The following is a 6,504-nucleotide window of genomic DNA, read 5'->3' as shown; positions in this document are numbered from 1 at the left end:
ATGAAGGTGCTTTCATTCATTTCTCAGAGAAATTTCTCAGAGAAGCTTTAGGATTTGTGTTGTTAGTATGAGGTGCACCATCCAATCGCTGCATGCAGGTAAACATGTGGAAATAATACATGTATCTGTAGTAATAGTCACCACTGCAACAGGAACAGAAAGTCCTGGCCTCGATATCACCCATCCAGTATCTGCAGATCAGTTGCTGCCCTCGGAGTTGAACACTAATAATTGGTGCCAGTGTTTACCATAACTAACCAGCTGCTGTGCGCGCCTCGCTATGACTAATTCCTTTTACGAAGCAAGTGAATCGCTCAGGGTGTTGGATACATGATAGACTCTCAGCATGAGTGAGTAACTTTAGACATCAGATTTGCACTCAGCATGGGGTGATCTGCATAATGAAGCCGTCGGGTGTCGGAGCTCCTAATGCAACATGTTATGTCACTAATTAACAAATCACTGGTTCCACAACACTTGGAACAATCAATCTGTCTGCACCTGTTACATAACCATATGGCAGCAGGGTTAGGTAATTACTCAGGAAATCAAAAAATAATAATCAAACCTTCAAGTCAGCTTGCTCTGCTTTAGTGCCCTTAAGCAAGACACTTTATGAACTCTTGATTTTGCTTCCTCTACAAAGTCCAAGGAGAATATCTAGAACAATGACGAGCCTCGCAGGGAGTGCTGATGGTGGAGCGCAATTGTGTGTTTACTCCACTGAGAGATGTCACATGATCAGATCTAGGAGGCGTCAGTTCATCTGAGGGTTTTGTCCTCTGGTTTCTGGGGGCACGGCGAGGTTATCAGTAACACAGAGAGTGTGACACTATCTGCACTGACTATCAATAATGCTCGCTGGTGCTCCCGTATCAACTTGAAGGAGGTGAGAGCACTGATACCACCTCTAAGAAACCAGAGAGCATGAGGCGGAGGAGGAGGGTGGAATTAAGACGACAGAGCCCGAGGAGGGAGGGCGCAGGGGAAGCAGCACCACGCTGAGAAAACTATAAGGAGAATGAGCTGTTTTTCTTTCCCCCCCCCTTTTCATTATCTGTGTTTTAGAGGCAAGGCGAGAAGAGAGGGGAAAGGTAGATGAGTGGGTTACCTAAAGCTCCCTTTTCTTGAGGACTGTGTCTATTTGCAAGCAGGCTATTTTTTTAAAAAAAATTTAAGAGTTCTTCAAATTAAAGCATGAAAGAGGGAGACGAAGGTGCAACACGAAGAGAATTTAGAGTGAGAGGTGTGGAGAGAAGGAGAGGTGGGGGGTGTGGGGGGAAACGGCGTAGTGTAGCTTCAAGAAGAGACTCGGCTAAGTGCCGGATTGCAGGGAAGAAAAGGGAAAACAGGAAGCAATGGGAAGAATAAGAGAGGGAGAGACAGACAAAGACAAAGAGAAGGGTATAGCTTCTATTTATAAACCTGAAAAGAACACAGGGATGGAGTAATGGAAAATAAAACAATGTGAGGAAGAACAAAGAGGATGAATAAAACAGGAGACAGACAGGTGGGTGAAAGATGAAAAGATGGATGGATACAAAGGAGAGGTGGAGAGAGAGAAAGAGAAAGGGGGGAGGAAAGGAGGGGAGGAGGAATACATTTACCTTGACTGACACTGCGACAGAGAGTAAGAGAAAGCAGAATCCCCCCACTACACACACACACACACACACACACACTCCCCCCCAACTCAAAGAAATTCTAGCTCCATAACATCATGCAACATAATCACTGTGGTGGATTTGCTGTAGGGCCACACTGAATATGATATTTTAACATGCACAGATGCATGCCCTCATTTACAAACACACACACAGATAATCACATGTTTGCAATTTTGCATATGAGACATCTGCTTTGAAACCAGCGCAGATCATATGGGACATCTCAAAGCACACGTGAGAGCCGATTTGCTGCAATAGCTCAAATAAAATGAGACGACTCCTCTTGACACAAATTCCAAGCAAGGAGCTGTAAGCGGTGCGGTAAAAGCAAGACGAGCAGGAGACAGATCCTCCGGAGAAAATGGTCAAAGGAAAACACAAGAGGTTCAGTAAAATGTGATGAATGGAGACACTGTGACATTTGCTGGAAGGGAAAGGGGATCAATATCATCTCAGAGACCTGGGGTGGTCATTTTTTTGGAGCAGAGCCCCCCTCTTTAGAGCGTTATTGACCCTAATTCTGTCAATATGCTGCAGTGTAAAAAAGAAATAAATATTTTTTGGGAGACCTTGGCCGTGTCTGTGGATTCGAGGTCAGAATCCAAAAAGCAGAATGTCCTGCTAAAGTATACAAACTGCATTTTGACTTCAGCTGTGCTCGCTGGATGCACCGTTTGACCATTCTCAGCCGCTGTTGTGCTCAAACGTTGCTATGGGTGACAGCATATATACTAAAAATGCATGATGAATGTAAAGTATCTGCTAGATTTTGGGAGGGGGGGGGGATGTTTCCTCAGTGCCAGTGCAAGACCGCCCACTAGTGGATGCGATAGAGCATGACAGTTTCTAATGCATTTAGGGGAGGTACATATGTATCTGCATTGAAGACCACACAAATCATGTTTAAAAGAGAATAAATATAAAAATGTTATGTTTAAAAACTGAAAAGTTATTTTAAATTACATTCAATGCCTTAAAAGAAAATCACAAAAATATTGTGTTTCTGTGAAGCTTTGCCATTGTTGCACATTAAGTAACACAGACAAAGATTCTTCAGGTCATAATAAAGAGTGTAATTGCTATAGACTGTAAATGAAAGATGGACATAATCACCATGATGTTAACCGTTGTTCTGTGAGCTCCTATTTTAATTCCTTGATTTTAGCATTACAACTGTCAACATAAGAGATAAGATAAGATAAGATAAGATAGAACTTTATTAATCCCTCGGGTGGGTTCCTCTGGGAAATTCGACTTCCAAAAAGCACAGCAACGACCGAAGTTACAGTTACAGAATTGTTATATATATATATATATATATATATATATATATATATACACACACACACACACACACACACACACATATATAAATACAGAGACAAATATAAATAAAATATACAAAGGGGATAAATAGAATAAATAGGAATAAAAAATGGGATATATGCCAGATCGTATGTACAGTAGAGGAGGGAATAAAGTTATCAATGAATTGATTGATTTCAAATGACTTAAATTTGCCTAGCAAAGAACTCGTCCCAAACCCCCTTCAGAGCACCCACACTCCTACACAACTTTAAGCCTTAACACAATAAAATGGGTGAGTTAACTAAAGATTTCACCTCCTGCACAGTTGTCACGAAAGAAAAATTATTCCAGGCTGTAAACAGGTTTATTTAACACATCTGTATTTGTGGTTCACCTTGATCCACCATCAGGCTCAAACTTTCATTTGTGCGGTATTTTAGTTTATTCACAAATTCCTCTCAGACAAAGAAACTTTAAGATTGGTTTACCACACTTTAGTAGATATGTGGATTTCATTTATTTGGGAAAGACTTATTTAGTTTACATTTCCATGAAGCAACATAGCACAACACAGACACTCTTTGGCTATTTCACTATAGTACAAGCAGCATTTGATATTCACTGTCACAGCATAGAAATGATGTGACAGTGAATATCAAATGCTGCTTGTACTATAGTGTCACTGTCACATCATTTCTATGCTGTGAATCATTTTGAATTCAGCTAAGATCCCTTCAGTAGCACAAATGCAGGCCCAGTGATAAGCAGGAAAGGATGAGCAATATCTGCACAGATGTGGAAGTAAAGGCCACAAAGTCCTGTGTGGTGTGTATGATGTCTCAGTGTGAGACTCATAAGACAGCACAAGCTCACTGATCCAGTCAGGGACCCGGAGGAGCGAGTGTGTAAGAAGCATGACAAAATCAGCTGTCAGGTCTGTGCCGACGCCGATCACATACATAGGTGGGAAAATGGTAACTTTAAGTTTTATTTATGTTTAAAAGATGCATGAAATTATCATTTAATTATGGGAAATAAACATAATACTAAAGATGACAGCCAGCAAGGTGGAAAATCTCTGTATACAAAGGAGGGGCGATTGTGGCTCAAGAGTTGGGAGTTCGCCTTGTAATTGGAAGGTTGCTGGTTCGAGACCTGGTTTGGACAGTCTCGGCCGTTGTGTCCTTGGGCAAGACACTTCACCCGTTGCCTACTGGTGGTGGTCAGAGGGCCCGGTGGCACCTCACCTCTGTCAGTGTGCCCCAGGGTGGCTGTGGCTACACTGTAGCTGCCATCACCAGTGTGTGGATGACTGGATAACTGGATGTAGTGTAAAGCGCTTTGGGGTCCATAGGGACTAGAAAAGCACTATACAAATACAGGCCATTTACCATGAACTTGATTGTAGAGAATCATTTTCATTTTATCAGTTTGCTTTCTTTTCCAACAAAACTCTTCAAAGGAGAGATCAAACCACATAATACAGAAGAAATAAGAAAACAGTGAGTGAACTACTGGGACTGATCGTGTCAGTAACATACTTTCACTAGATTTTAGAGGTTAGCTCAGCATCTGCTCAAAATCCAAAGAGTCAGAACATCACCAAGCTTATTTTTGCTGCGCTACCTTCTGGTGTGACCAAGCTTTCATACTTCATACAGTGTCCTTTTTTTTGTTTTTTTTTAATACATGCATTAAAAAGGTATGTGGCAATACATTTTTAAGAGTAAAGATGGAGATGATTTTTGTACAAAATTACTTTTGATCTAATCAAAAATGTTGGTTTGTTCTAATTATAAACCCAGTTACTATGTTACATTGTTAATATTTTAACCCTTTTTAATGGGCGGTGTATGGTTTATTATATTAAATGAAATTTTAAATGCACAACATCTTATTATAATATTTTAATACAAGAGGACTTCTCTATAATTTTAACCCCAAGTATTTGTATTATTTCATAAAACAGAAAACATCTGTAAAAATACATAAATTCTAATGTAAATTAAAGCTACCAAACTGTATAATGAGTATGGAAAATTTCTAATTTTAAATGGAAAATTTCTTTTATTTTACAGTACAGTACTCTAGCTGCCAGAATATTATTTTTGTTGTTGTTGTTATGGATTTTATTTCTTACAGTGTAGTCACTATAATTAAGAGTTCATATTAACATCCCTTGCAATTCAGATTCATTTTGTAGAGGAAGGAGTTGTATGTACAGGTTATTATAAAGGAAAAATGCAGAAATCCTCCACCTGAGCAAACACACTAGGGCAGCTTTAAACAAAATGCCTGTTTTATGAATAACTTAAATAGAAAAGTTTTCCTCATTTATCAGCACTGCCAAAAAACCTTTTGGCCTTCAGATGAGGGAAACAGAGCATAACAGGCAGCAGCTAACACCTGTTACAGCTGTACACATCTGCTTTAGCTCAGGCACACCTACAGGCAGTGTGATTAATCATCACAAATCATGAATTTTCATCATCCTCACAATCACAATGCTTCATTAATCCCTATGGATGTGGTCACTGTTACTCTAGACAACAAACACAGTAACAGACTGAACTAATTGAAATAATACAACACATTACAAAGTTACAAAATATAAGAAATACCTCTAATATATACAAATAGTTCAATTAAAAATATCCAGAATATCACAGACTCAAGTAAAAATTGTCCACTTTTGTAGTTTGTCAGAAGCTCTTCCAGTGCTGATTTAGTCCACATGGTCTCTGTTGTAATTATCCGGTAGTTTTTATGAATGATTCTTGGGAGAATGCACAGAAATAAATGGAGGAAAGTGTTCAGATATTCAAGTCTGTGATGAAGTCCATGGAAAGAGCCCACAGAGAGCTGATAGAGTAGAATTAGGTGAGGGGTGCTGGTGAACAGAAGAGGCTTGAAGAACTTATCTAAGAGCAGAAGCAAGAGACTGAAGAAGTGGAGAAGAGAAACAATGAACTGCAGCAGCTGTCACAAAGCGAAGACTACATCCTGCAGATCAGTGCACTAGTGATACAGCCTGGTCTTTAATATCTGACTTTACACCATCATCAGTGGATGTATACCCTGTATTGAGGCATCAGCTAAGATGGAAAGTCTATTTTCATCCAAGCAGCCATGCAAGGTTATAAAGCTCATTACACATCAGAAAATGTGACAGGTCAGTTTTAAACTTTAATCATTTTTAAGACACTTGCTATGAATAATGGAAAGGGAAAAAAAGCTTTACCCATACTCTGCTGTTCATCATCATCTTTGAGGTTTAAGAGCTGCACTTTTACCTGAGCTTCTGTAGTTCACTGTGACTGTTTTCACTGGTGCAGATTTCAACTGCAGCAGGCATCTGATTAAGCCTCAGTCACATAGGCCTACAAACCAGTTGGCACCCACTGTTCCTTAGGAGAAAACTAGGACAGTGTTTCCCAACCACTGTATCACGGCACATAGGTGACGTGGAAGATGATCTGGTTCCACCTGATTACTGCTCTAAGTGAGCGGTGTGAGTCACAGGCAGAAT

Source organism: Aulonocara sp. 'chitande type north' Nkhata Bay, linkage group LG3 (assembly GCF_057382095.1).
Source record: "Aulonocara sp. 'chitande type north' Nkhata Bay isolate Kocher_YH1m ecotype deep benthic linkage group LG3, A_spYH_male_GT1.1, whole genome shotgun sequence".
NCBI classification, from domain to species: Eukaryota; Metazoa; Chordata; class Actinopteri; order Cichliformes; family Cichlidae; genus Aulonocara; species Aulonocara sp. 'chitande type north' Nkhata Bay.
The sequence above is the reverse complement of the archived record's forward strand: the minus strand, read 5'-3'. Positions refer to the sequence as shown.